General features: G+C 34.1%; 1 pseudogene; it reads left to right on the forward strand.

The window, feature by feature from the left end:
* Window positions 1-5,021: 5,021 nt before the first annotated feature.
* The window catches only part of LOC150015820 (obg-like ATPase 1 pseudogene), a 193,849-nt pseudogene continuing 184,239 nt past the window's right edge, over window positions 5,022-14,631 (forward strand).

The raw sequence follows: 14,631 nt of genomic DNA on the forward strand, positions 1-14,631 counted from the left end.
CTTTGAGCTCACTGATCTCATTGAGCTTCCCTATAATCCATCTTTTGAATTCCATACCTGATAGTTTGCTTCCCTCTATTTCATTTAGCACTCTTTCTTGGGATTTTTCCTTCCCTTTTGATGGGGAGTTGTTTCTCTGTCTCCTCATTTTTGTGCCTCTTCTTGTTTGTTGCAGCTTCTTAGATTAATCTGCACTTCCTGGATCTGCCCCTGGTGGCATCAGATCATGTACCAGTCTGGGTCTAGGCAGCCTGTTGGAGACTACCAGAGATCTACTGCTTTTGTCTGTCTCCTTAGTTGTTGATCTATTTAACCTGTGATCAGCCATCAAGCTTAAACACCGAGGGTGGGGCAGATTAATTCCTGTAGGCAGGGCTTTTGCTTCCCCTCAGGCTCACACCACTTGGAGGGGAATGGTCTGCCTGCAGTATGGGGAATGAGTCAGCACTGGGACCCATTCAGCTGCTCCCTTAGTTCTCCTCTCAAAGCCACCAGCCCAAGTTTCCCCCAAGCATCTCCAGTCCTCTCTGCTCTATCTCTGCTTGAGCCTAGGTTAAGTGGATGCCAAAATATTTTCATACATGATCTGCTTAAGAGCTCTTTTTCTCCAGCTGTTTCTCTCAGGCAAGCAAGAAACCCTGTGGCTTTTTGATTTTCACAGCTGGATATGATTTTACTTTTCCTCTCTGTTGCTGTAGGTTGGGAAGCCCAACTGGGGATTTAGACCCTGCCCCTTTTAGGGGGAACTCCCAGATGCTGAGCTATTTCTCAGTCCCTTCAGCTGCCATTAATGGGATCCCATCAACCCTTTTGTGTCTTTGTACTTCCTACTGGTCATGTTGTGATGAGGCGGCCTTTTCTGTCTCCCCAAGGTTATAAGACTTCTCTCAAACTGGTGTTCAGTTGGTTATTCCAGATGATTTTTCCACAATTAAGTTGTATGTCCAGATTGGTCCTGGGAGGAAATTAGTGTAGCTTCCACTTACTCCTCTGCCATCTTGGATCTCAGTATCATTTCTTCTATATTCTACAGGCCAAAGCAACTCACAAAATCAGCCCAACTTTGAGAGCAAAGGAGATAGAGCTGGGAGGTGCTGAGAAATCACATTGTTAAGGGCGTAGAACTAGGGAAGGATGGGGAATTGGGGAGCATTTCTGCAATCAATATGCCGTGAGGAATATTCAGACAGAGCCTCAATATAGTTTTAATGTTACACAATCCTCAAAGAAAAGCAATTGCTTTTTGTACCTGTTCCTTTTAACCAAATATTTTATCAGCCATTTATGTGTACATTAAGAAATGTCACCTCAATAGTTGTTTAATACCTTATAACATTGGACAGGAGTATGAAAGTCTATTAAACTTAATATTTTTATGGAGACACTTTTCTCATTCTAAAGGGAATATTAAATATGTTACACTTTTGTTTTATTACTTAAAGGATTTTATTAATGTGTATATTTATATGTTTTAAAAAATAAGATATGAAATTACATCTCTGAAATGCCTCTTCAGCTTCATTACTTTTGCAAATAGCATAAAATTACTATGAAATATCCATATTTCATAAAATGGCTGTATAACAGCAATATATTGTGCAGAAATGGTATACAGAGTCTACTATTATAATACAGAGTAAAAAGCAAAGAGGTTTGCTCTGATTAATAATTTATACAATAAATTCTCCAGAAAATTTAATGAGAAAATTGTGTTTATAATGGAACTATATAAAATATACTGACTTTAATACGAGTTACAGTACATAAGTTTATTTTCACTTTCATTAAACAGTTAAAATGAAATAATGGAATCATGTGTACATTCAGTTTGGGAATTTTAAATTCTATACTTAATTTACATTTAGTAAACAAACCTTTTTTCTTCTCCTCAAAAAGATTTGATTCACAGGAAAGCCTTTTAAAGTCAAAGGTTTGATTAAGATACATAGATAAAGTAATTTTTTCTGGGACAGAAATTTTAAAAAAAGAAAAAAAACGCTACTGGTGTGTTCATCAACATGTCTCTTTGCTTTAGTTTCAGTGATGTGTACCACTGAAATACTTGCCACTCCAATGGATTTACAAATAAAATTGATTACAGGAGGAAATAAAACAGTAAAGATGACTGTCATTAATTGATTATATATCCCCAAACATAAAATATTTAGCTCCATGATAAAATATTTTATCTTTTCTATTGATGCTGAGCATAAAGTAGTTTTGAATTTTTTACTCTTTTTTAATAATCTTAAAATCCCTTTAAATCAATTGTTGATTTCATACATTTGTTGCTTCTAAATAATTTAAATTTTTACATTTTTACTGCTCCCAGTGCTTAATTAAACTTAATACAATTAAGTTAAGATTAAACTCATGTTCTTTCATAAAAATAATAATAATATCAGCACAAATAATTTATGAATTCACTAGTGTGTGACCCTAAATGATGCACTTAAAGTTCCCAAAGTTAAACTAGTTAAAATTCAAGATTCAAGATATGACTTCCTAAGTTACCAGTGAAGTTTTATATTAGAAAAAGGAGGATAAATGCAGGGTTGTGATAATTTCTAAAATATATTTTTATTATTTATTAAAGATAATATTTAATTTTCTGGGTCTTCCTATATATTTAAATATAGCAAAAATAATTTATGGATGAGCCATCAGCATTTAAAATATGTTGAATTCAGAAAGTAACCTGAAAAATTATCAACTAAACAATAAAGTTTATAAAAAGCAAAGGTAGAAATAATGTTGTCAAAATATGCTTAAGAATCCAGCTACAGTTTATTGAAATTTCAGATTTATGATAGCTTTATTGAGGTATAATTTACATAAATATTGCACATATTTAAGGTACACAACTTGATGTTTTGATATGGATACATTGTAAATATTCACATAATCAAGTAATACATCCATTACATCGACATCATTTTCATTTTCTTTTCTTTCTTTCTTTTGTTTTTTTATGGTGAGAAGACTTAAGAGCTACACTCTTAGTGAATTTTAAGAATACAACACAGCGTTGTTAGTTATAGACACCATGCTGTACATTAGATCTCAAGAATTTATGTATCTTACATAACTAAAACTTTATACTCTTTGATCAACATCAGCGCATTTCTCCCTTTTCCAGCTCCTAGGAATCACATCTATTCTCTGGTTATATACTTTTGTACTACTTTAGACACCACATATAAGTGAGATCATGCAATATATTCTTTCTGTGTCCTACTTTTAGTATAATGTACCCTGAGATCATTAATGATGTTGCAAATGTCATTATTTTCCTCTTCTTAAAAGCTAAATAGAGGACTTCTGGTGAAGATGGAAGCCTAGATAGACACACTGCCCCTCCCTCCACAACTAAGAAGGAATATAATTACCTCAAAACTAGAGACAATCAGAAGTTCCAAAAAATTGAGCTGCGTGGAAGTCCAACAAACAAAGATGTGAAAAAGAATTACTCATCCAGACAGGTAGGAGGGGCGGAGCCAGGTGGAGAGGATGCGGTGTGGTGGCGACTGCAGGGGTAGCAGCAGAAGGATAGCAGAAAGCACAATCTCATGTTTTAAAAAGTCAGGAGGGACATCTGGGGAGCGCTCCCAGAACCAGACCAGATCATACAGCTCACAGTCCCAGCATTGGGGAAAATAAAGCCTCATTGCTTCTGCCTATGCAAACCAGTGGAGGTTCAGGCAGAGGAAGGAACTACTGGTCTCAACCGTCTACTTGTTTAAAGGGCCCCCACAATCCTAGAACATCCACAGACCCACCCACCCTGGGAACGATGTCCAGGGCAACAGCTAGAGAGATGCCAGTCCCATACAGAAAGTGGAGGTTGGAGGGACTGGAAGACAGTAGCCAAAGAATATATATGCATTTGTGCCTATGAACACAGACAACAATGTGGTGAAGACACAGTGGGAGGCAGAGGTTGCATAGAAGAGGACAATTTTTTGGGGGAATGCAGGTCACCTGTAATAGTGTCAACAATACAAATGAATAAATAAAATAAATGCGTTTTGATAAAAAATAGTATAAAGTAATATATTTAAAATTATTTGTGTCCTTTCAAGACATTTTTTCTGATTAACTTGTTCTTATATGTTCACACTATCATTCAGAGAATGAACTGACTCTTGGAAAAGTCACCAATGTAGGCTTTTGATCTTAGGAGGTATTTTCTTCATGAAATAGACTGTAAATTGGCAGAGTAAATTCAGGCAACTATTTTTAAACATTAAATAGTGAAAAAGAAAGCACACTGAGACAAACATTGTAATCAAGAAGTGAACATATATAATATCCTTCTTTTAGGCCATGTTCTCTCAGATTTGTTTTCTACTTGGAGTATTTTTTCTGATTTACATACAAAATTCCAGTCACATCACCCTAACATGAAATCACTTTATATACAGATCATGATAATTAAACATAATTTAAAATACAATATCCTGCTCTGTGCTTAGTGTAGAGTTAAATTTGTCTTTTAATGTTCCATAGTGCCTTGTCCAAATTTCTGAACTACAAAGAGCTCTGAAAAAAATATTTTTTCATAGTTTATTTAGTGACCAAATCTAATCTCACCTAAGATGAGACCAGTTATAATCTTCATTTCTTAATTAGGGGTGCACATTCATAAACTTTGGTACCGACAGGTGTGTTTAGTTATGGGTAGCTCTCCCAGATCATCCTGGGAGGTGTCCATAATAAATTATGTATACATATATTAACTTTCTATATTAAAAAAACCCTGAATTTCAAAATACTTTTTATTGCAATGTTTTAGAATAACTAATATACAAATGATGTACCATGTTTGTAATGTTACAAATGGGGTAAAAGAAAATTAGAAAATATTTATTGGAGGATTTTTAAGTTAAAAATTCTGTATTCAATAATTCAAATGCACAGTGATTATTAATTTTACAAGTAACATTATATGGTTGTTGGAGATAAAATTGTTACCGAATTAAAAGGACCATTTTACCTGTGATCATCAAAGCACAATAAGAATGGAACAGGAGTTTGCAACAAAGAAAGTAAGGATGTATTTTTAGGAAAGTGGCCCACACCCAGAGACAGAGGTGAGCTCATGCTCAAAGACCTGGTCCCTGATAGTTTCTAGGGGCTGGCTAATATGTCGGGAAAATCATTAATCATGATGACTAAGGGAGATAGGAGGGTGGTCAGGGTTGTTTTGTCCACTTATTGGTGAGCAGGGCAGAGGGTCATTAGTTACTGCATCTGGTCCTTATGTCAAGCCATGATGTCTCTGTCTGGGCCTGGAGCTGAAACACAGCTAAGGACTAGATGCATTCCTGCTGCATATTTCTTTAAAATTAAATGTTTGCAGGTTTATTTCTTGATTCTCTTTTTTTCACCAATAATCTATATGTCTGTTTTTACACCAATATATTATTTTCTTGCTTACCAGTTATTTTTTTAATGGGCTCTGAAATCAGGTAGTGTGAATCATCCAACTTTGTTCATTTTAATTTTTGTCTTTATTTTAACTATATTATATAATGTTGATTTTTCTCCTTTATAACTGCAGTTATTTAGGATATATACTGGGTCAGCATAAATCTCTCTATTAAACACTTCCCTGTCTCAATCTAGATACTCTTATGCAGGATATTTTTTCCCTACAAAGATTTTATTCATGTAAGGTTTATTTCTCCTCCAACATATTTAAAAACTAGATTTATATGCTCAATTTTGTACATCATATGTTATTTTTCCATATGTCAAAACTTCAACTTAGTTGTCTCATAGGATTCCTGTCTTTAACATGTTCAGGATGAATACTATTGTTTTTTTGTGCTTCAGTGTATTACATTTCTGGTGTTCCTCATCAGAAGCAATGGTGCTTTTACCTTTTTATCCAGATGCTCCTGACAAATTGCTTTCCTTGATTCCTTTGGTTGATGCTGCTAATTGTCTTGCTTTTAACACTTACTCTATATTCACTTTTTGTCATCAGAACTTAAGAAGCTATTACAGCTATCTACATGTGATTTGTCAGCCTTATAAATCACTAGTTTAGACAAAGTGTCTATATAGCTCTTCAATGGAGACAGAGCAATAGGTTCATGTGAATGGGAATTAAAGATCTGATGAAATAGATCAGTTTACTGATGGCTCCTATCATACATTGTTGTCTAGAGTTTCTATAAGTTACTGATGTTGTCCATGTTCCTTTACATATCCCTCTTTCTCCCTAGTCAAATTCTCTCATGTGTAGCTGAAGTTTTAATTCTACGAAGGAAAAGAGCAAGATAAGAAGTTAAGTATCTCCACAGGATTTCATTCACTATTTACCTAAGTATCTTTTCAGAAAAGAATGAAGCTAGTAAGCATGTTATAGCAGACTGATGGCTGGAGACAGGGCTTCAGAATATGTATACAACTTCTTTTGTGTGGAAATGAGAAAAAAGGAGAATATTGAAACTGGAATTCCTAATATGTTTAGTATGAGTCAAAGAGAATTTTTTAGTATGCTTATTTAATTGACTACATTTCACATATCAATACATATTGATCATATTTAAACACAAATCAAATAGATTTAAGAAACTTGACAAAATTATAAGGGGGAAGCTTGCTAGTTGTTAGAAACTAAACCAGAATTATGCTTATTTTAGGATTATAATTATCCATGAACCCATAGTTATAGAAGAACATCAGCCCTGATATAATGGATATTTAACTGTGGCAACCAAGCCAGAAGGACTGACAGAAAATTTTTAGCTAACTCTGATGTCATAACAAAAAACATATATGCACATGAATATCTTGTATCTATAATCATCATTCTCCACTTTGAGATACTACATGATTTACCTATGCATCCATATTTCCATTTTTATAAAGGCAAATGTATGTTAAGAATTTTGGTTTAAAAACTTTTCTCCATCATACCTTAAATAAGACCTCTTTGGCAAAATCTTAGTTTCTTTATTCATAAAATAATGATAAAATTAATTTCCTAATATGGTTAGTCTAATGATTAAGAAGTATTTAGAATAGTTCCTGTTACACACCCATCCATTACTTAATAAGTGCAAACTAATATTATTGGTGTTTTTCTGTTAAATATTTATGAAATAGATATTCTTTTTCTTACTATACAAATGAAGTACTGTATTTGGAAGTAATAACTATAAGTGACAGAGTTACTGTGACCATATCTGTTTTATTTCATATATTTCATTCTTTTTGCAATATTTATCATCTAAAGCAGCAGTTCTCAACCTGTGGGTTGTGACCCCATTGGGGGTCGAATGACCCTTTCACAAGGGTCGCCTAAGACCATCGGAAAACACATATATAATTACATATTGTTTTTGTGATTGATCACTATGTCTTAATTATGTTCAATTTGTAACAATGAAAATGCATCCTGCATATCAGATATTTACATTATGATTCATAACAGTAGCAAATTACAGTTATGAAGTAGCAACAAAAATAATTTTATAGTTGGGGGTCACCACAACATGAAGAACTGTATTAAAGGATCATGGCATTAGGAAGGTTGAGAACCACTGATCTAAAGGGTCAGAATGATAATATTCTCAACAAGCAAAGTAAAGCAAAGATCTGGTGGGGCATTATATATGTGTACTGTGTATGTGTGACTGTATGTTTAAATCAGGAGTAGGTGATTCTACAAATTCATGAAGAAATAGTAAAACCAAATATAGACTTTTCATAGTTCAATATAACTTCAGTTAAGGATATTTACTTTCCCAATTTTTTTTTTGTTTTATGTCATTTATTTTCTAATAACAATTTACCTTTACTGCTAATTCTCACACTGAGCAAATATAAAAAAAATGGAAGATTTTTTTTACTAAAATTTGATATTAAGAATCTTTAGATTGTGCCTTCACTACCTTCGCTTCTTGGAGAGACCAGGCCTGTGCTCTCTCCTCTTTCCTCACAACTTCCACATCCCCATTGCCAGTAAGACCTGCCTGCCACTCTTTCTGGCACCCTGCATTATCGCTGGCCCATAGCATGGAAACCTACCTTGTTCAGTGCATTAACCAATAGCAGCCATCAGCAGAAAACCTCCCATTCTGCTCTGTTGATCCTAATGAAAGCAGAGTACTGTGCTGAATAAAAGGTCTGATTTTCTTTGCCATTATCACAAACCATCAAACCCTTCTAAATAATAGTGGCTGTTATTGGTCTTGTAAAAGGCGCTCACAATGGACAAGACCTGAGAAATGCCTTTGTATCTTATATTAGTGCCTGTGATGAAATCTTTTGTCCAACTAGTGCTTTTGAAGATAGTATCATGCATGTTAAAGGAAGTGTAGATCCTATTCAAGATATAGAAACAATACACAAAAATCTTCAGCTTAATGATGAAGAAATGATTAGGCCCATTAGGATAAATTAGAACAAGTGGCTGTGAGAGGAGGCACAGGAAAGCAAAACCTGAAGATGACATAATGTGCAAATTGAAATCTTGGGTTATAGATCAAAAGAAACTTATTGCTGTATATCATGATTGGAATGACAAAGATATTAAAATGCTGAATAAATATTTGTTTCTGACTTCAAAACAAATGGTCTACATTAGAAAGAAAAACCAATAGTTGATAAAAATTAACAAGTGGGTAGACAGGTATGACTCAGGTGCTTTGGTCATTCCTTTTCATGGGGCCTTGGAACTCAGGTTGCAAGAATTGAGTGCTGAGGAGAGACAGAAGCATCTGGAAGAGCACATGATACAAAGCTCTTTGCCAAAGATCATTAAAACTTGGTGTGCAGCACTGCAACTAGAATACTGTTTCACTGCAGGCCCAGAGGAACTGCATGCATGGATTATCAGAAGGCTCCTCAACCTTCTGGAAACAGTCACACAGATCTTGGAAAAGGATCCGTATGACTGAATTAATGAAATACAAAGATTTTAAAGAGTAATTTTCTGACAATGTGGTCCAGGCTGCTGGAAAGTACAGACAACAAAGCAGAAATTATATTGTTGAAAATAGATATATTATCTTCTTCAAATTTAATACACCTCTGCAACTAAAGAAGAAACATATCTTACTTATTACTCACATAAATGTACAATTGCTAAAAGGCATATTATTTTTAAAATTAAATTTTCTAAAACCCGAAGGGACAAAGTTGGGAAGATGGGAATTTTCTACAAACAGAATTATTTTTTTTGTTTTAAAATTAAAATATTGTGTACCTCCAATGAAATGCAAGTTCTCATATGTGCACAGCTGTGCTTTCCCATGATTAAGACCCTACTCCAAACTGTAGAAGCTTTTGAGGAACCATATCACTCTCATAATGCTTCGTTAATCTCCATCATGCATCCAAGACTGACACATTTCACAGTGAGAACACTGTGGCTTGTTCCTTTTTGAAAATAGAGATAATGCATGTTTTAGAGGACTTCAGAGGTCTACAGTCAATAAAACATTTGGCAAACTCCCCCAAAAAGAATCTTTACTATGAGAAGTTATATTTAGGTATTGTATAATGTGAAGACCTAAAAAATTAGTCATGGTAAAATATACTTCATTATCTAAATGCCTCATCTCTACAGTACTACTTTTGATACATTTCCAAAGGAAATTTCACTTTCTCTTAATATCAGCATATAAGTAAATCACATGACAAGGGATTATTTCTTTTTATAATTTTTTATATAGCTAATACACCAAGATGAAAGGAAATACCATTTGGAAACTTTATGAATAAATTATTAATTCATTTATATGTGAATTTTTGAAGGTATTTATAAAAAATATAGATTGTGAAATATTTTCCTAAAATTTAATACTAGAATTTTTTAATCTAGAAAATGCTACCAAAGATTATAATTTGATACAATGGCTCTGCAGTCTTAACTTCATATGGATTATAAGATGCCTGCCTTGAGTCTTTCAATTATAAAGATATACTTTGAGCAATTAAATTATACCAATAAGTGTTTTATGACAATTTAGCATGATCTTTGGAAACATTTGAATCCATTAGTTTTATAATCATAACATAACTACATTCTTGTAAAAGTTAAACTTTTATGTGACATTTTATCAAAAACAACTAACGTCAGGCATTTTGTACAATAACAGCATATTTTAGAGTACTTTTGGATGAGCACTACATTCTGGCTACGATAGGAAGTCAAGAATATGAGTATTACAACTGAGAGCCTTCTCAGGAAATGAAAGCTCTTGGAACAAAATCTTACGGAGTTTTTGGCAGCAACGTTTTTGGAGACTGGTACGTTTATCCTGAAGACATATGTGATTGTTCAGAATACGAGGCTAAAAACTGTTATAAGATAAACTATCATATTAAAATTTTAAAGAGTTCATTTTAGCAAAAATCTAATTGATTGGGACAGCACTACCAGAAGTGGTTAGGAGCACTCTGCTGACAGATGCCAGAGGAAAGACATATGGAGAGAGTACAATGTAAAGACAGAAAATTATTTCATCGGCTACAGCTTAAAGCCCAGTTGTCTGTTCGAGATTGGTTATTCTTAGCGTTTTGATTGTGTAATCTTGAAGCATTTACAGTCGTGTGTTTCAGTTGGCTTATGTAACCACGAAGCATTTCAGCCATCTCAGTCTAATGGCCTCACTGTTTAATTAATTTAACATAGCATAGCAGAACATCTCTGTTAAACAGAGTAGGTGTTTTAGCAAAATGAAGACTAAGTGTTACTGTTTAGAACCTGTGAGGAAAAGGATGTCCCCCAAAATATGACAGCTTCTCAGCTGAAAATACTAGAAGAACAGAGAGGAAACAAAGGTCCCCTTTATCTTATCAGAGCTTCAACCCCAGAATTAAATCTCTATTTGTTCATAAGAATCAGCTATTGTTCTATTATCTCAGGAATGAGAGAGAGCATAAAGAAAACACTGTATAAACACTTTTAATTTACAATCAGCAATAGTCTATAAAAAAAGACTAAACATGCCAAAGGTAGCATCACAAAAGGCATAACTACTAAGCAAAAAAATGTTAAGCACATAACAAACTACAGACTAAAGAGAATAAAAGAAAAAGAAAATACGGCAGAATGTAAGCATAAGGTAGAAAACAAAGATTTAAATAAATGTAAATTTAGTCCTACAGAGAAAGTGAGGAGAAATGGGGAAAGAGCAATACAGGAAGAGGTATCTTCAAATAATATAAAACCAGTTAAGGAAATCTAGCCACCGATTTAAGAGACTTTCCATGCAATGCTCAACTAAGTTTCATAGAAAATCACATCAAGGAATATTATAATTAGACTGCTGACAAAATCAAAGACAAAGAGAAAATCTTATGAGCAGCCACATGGAAGAAGACAAAACAAATAAAAAATAAAAACATTACTTTTGATAAGGCAACAACAAAACATACTGAGTTTCTCAACAAAAATGATGAATGTTACTAAACAATAAAATGACACATTTAAAGTACTAAAAATATATATCCCTTTACACATTAAAATAAAAATAAATAGGTTTTTAATGAACATTTCCCTTTTGCGTGTCTGTACAAAAAAACCTTCTTTAAAACAAATTTTATTTTATTTTATTTTTTTGTTTTACCTATTTATGCATTTTTTTAAATTTTATTTTTTGGTTTTTCAATTACAGTTGTCCCATTTTTTCCCCATTAATCCCCCCACACCCAGCCCACCCCTTCTCCCACAATCATATCCCTCCCCGTTGTCCATGTCCATGAGTCATTTATACACGTTCCTTGACTAAACTCATCCCTTACTTATCACCCTTCTTTTCCTCCCCCCTCCCCTCTATTGATTATTATTCTGCTCTTTGTCCTATTTAGTTCATTTGTTTATGTTGTTCTTTAGTTTTCTGTATTAAGTGATATCATACAATATTTTTCTTTCTTTGCCTGGCTTATTTCACTAAGCATAATTCTCTCTAGTTCCATCCATGTTGTCGCAAATGGCAGGGGTTCCTTCTTTCTCTCTGCTGCATAGTATTCCATTGTGTAAATGTACCACAGTTTTTTGATCCACTCATCTACAGATGGACACCTAGGCTGTTTCTAGCACTTAGCTATTGTAAATAGTGCTGCTATGAACATAGGGGTGCATTAGTTCATTTGAATTAGTGTTTTAGGATTTTGGGGCTGGTTCAAAAGGCAGTTCCATTTTTACTTTTCTGAGGTAATTCCATACTGTTTTCCATAGTGACTGCACCAGTCTGCATTTCCACCAACAGTGTAGTAGGGTTCCCATTTCTCCACATCCTCACCAGCACTTCTTTGTTGATTTGTTGATGACGGCCATTCGGACAGGTGTAAAGTGGTATCTAATTGTGGTTTTTATTTATATCTCTCTGATGGCTGGTGATGTTGAGCATTTCTTCATGTGTCTATGGACCTTCTGTATGTCCTCTTCAGAGAAGTGTTTGTTCAGTTCCTCTGCCCATTTTTTAATTGGGTTGTCTGTTTTCTTGATGTTGAGTCATATAATCTCTTTATATATTTTTGTAGATAAGTCCCCTGTCTGAGATATCATTGGCAAACATGTTTTCCCATATGGTTGGTTTCCTTTTCATCTTGCTGATGTTTTCTTTTGCTGAGCAGAAACTTTTTAGTTTGATGTAGTCCCATTTGTTTATTTTTTCCTTTATTTCTCTTGCCTTAGGAGATGTATCTGTGAAAATATTGTTAAGTGGGATATCTGAAGTTTTTCTGCCTATGTTTTCCTTTAGGACTTTTATGGTGTCACGGCTTACACTTAAGTCTTTGATCCATCTTCAGTTTATTCTGGTGTGTAGTGTAAGTTGGTGGTCTGGTTTCATTTTTTGCACGTCCCCGTCCAGTTCTCCCAGCACCATTTGTTAAAGAGACTCTTCTCGCTCCATTTTATGTACCTTCCCCCTTTATCAAATATTGGTTGACCGTATAGTCCTGGATTTATTTCTGGACTCTATTCTGTTCCATTGATCTATATGTCTGTTCTTATGCCAGTACCAGACTGTTTTAATCACAGTGGTTTTGCAGCATTGTTTGATGTCTGTTATTGCGATTCCTCCTGTTGTGTTCTTCTGTATCAAGATTGCTTTGGCTATTCGGGGTCTTTTTTGGTTCCATATGAATTTTTGGAGTATTTGTTCTAGGTCTGTGAAATATGTCATTGGTATTTTAATAGGGATTGCATTGAATCTGTAAATTGCTTTAGGTAGTATGGCCATTTTGACGATGTTGATTCTTCCCATCCAAGAACATAGTATTTGCTTCCATTTATTTGTATCTTCCTTAATTTCTTTCTTCAATGTTATGTAATGTTCAGAGTACAGGTCTTTTATCTCTTTGGTTAAGTTTATTCCTAGGTACTTTATTTTTTTGTTGCTATAGTAAATGGTATTTTTTTTTCTGTTTCTGTCTCCGATATTTTATTGTTGGTGTAGAGAAATGCCTCAGATTTTTGTATATTTATTTTGTACCCTGCTATTTTGCCCAATTCACTTATTATATCGAGTAGTCTTTTAGTGGAGTTTATCGGGTTTTCTAGGTATACTATCATGTCATCTGCATATAATGATAGTTTTATTTCTTCTTTCCCAATCTGATTGCCTTTTATTTCCTTTTTTTGTCTGATTGCTATGGCTAGGACTTCCAACACTATGTTGAATAGCAGTGGAGAGAGTGGACAGCCTTCTTTTGTTTCTGATTTCAGGGGGAATGCTTTCAGTTTTTGACCATTGAGTATGATGTTGGGTCCAGTTTCTCATATACAGCCTAAATTATGTTAAGGTATGTTCCCTCTATTTTCATTTTGCTGAATGTTTTCATCATAAATGGGTGTTGTACTTTATCAAATGCTTTTTCTGCATCTATTGATATGATCATGTGATTTTTGTCTTTCATTTTGTTTAGGCGATATATTATATTTATTGATTTGTGAATATTAAACCATCCTTGCATCCCTGGGATGAATCCCACTTGATCGTGGTGTATGATCTTTTTGATGTATTCCTGGATCCTGTTTGCCAATATTTTGTTGAGGATTTTAGCATCTATGTTCATCAGTGATCTTGGCCTGTAGTTTTCTTTCTTTGTTGTGTCTTGACCTGGTTTTGGAATAAGGGTAATACTGGCTTCATAGAAGGAGTTTGGGATTTTTCCCTCGTCTTGGAGTCTTTGGAATAGTTTGAGGAGAGTAGGAGTTAGTTCTTCCTTAAGTGTTTTGTAAAATTGGGCCGTGAAGCCAGGGCTTTTGTGTGCCTGGAGTTTTTTGATTACTGTTTCAATTTTCTACTTTGTTATTGGTCTGTTGAGACTTTCTACTTCTTCTTGATTCAGTTTTGGAAGGATATATGTTTCTAGAAATTTGTCCATTTCTTCTAGGTTGTCAAATTTCTTGCCATACCGTTGTTGTAGTAATTTCTTACAATCGTTTGTATTTCTGTGGTATCAGTTGTGATTTTTCCTCTTTTATTTCCGATTTTGTTTATTTGGGTCTTCTCTCTTTTTTCCTTGATGAACCTGGCTATAGGCTTGTCGATTTTGTTTATTTTTTCATCGAACCAGCTCCTAGTTTAACTAATCTTTTGAAGTGTTTGTTTGGTCTCTATGTCATTTAATTCTGCTCTGATCTTGATCATTTCCTTT

This window comes from Furipterus horrens, unplaced genomic scaffold (assembly GCF_987537825.1).
Source record: "Furipterus horrens unplaced genomic scaffold, mFurHor1.1.pri manual_scaffold_3, whole genome shotgun sequence".
NCBI lineage: Eukaryota > Metazoa > Chordata > Mammalia > Chiroptera > Furipteridae > Furipterus > Furipterus horrens.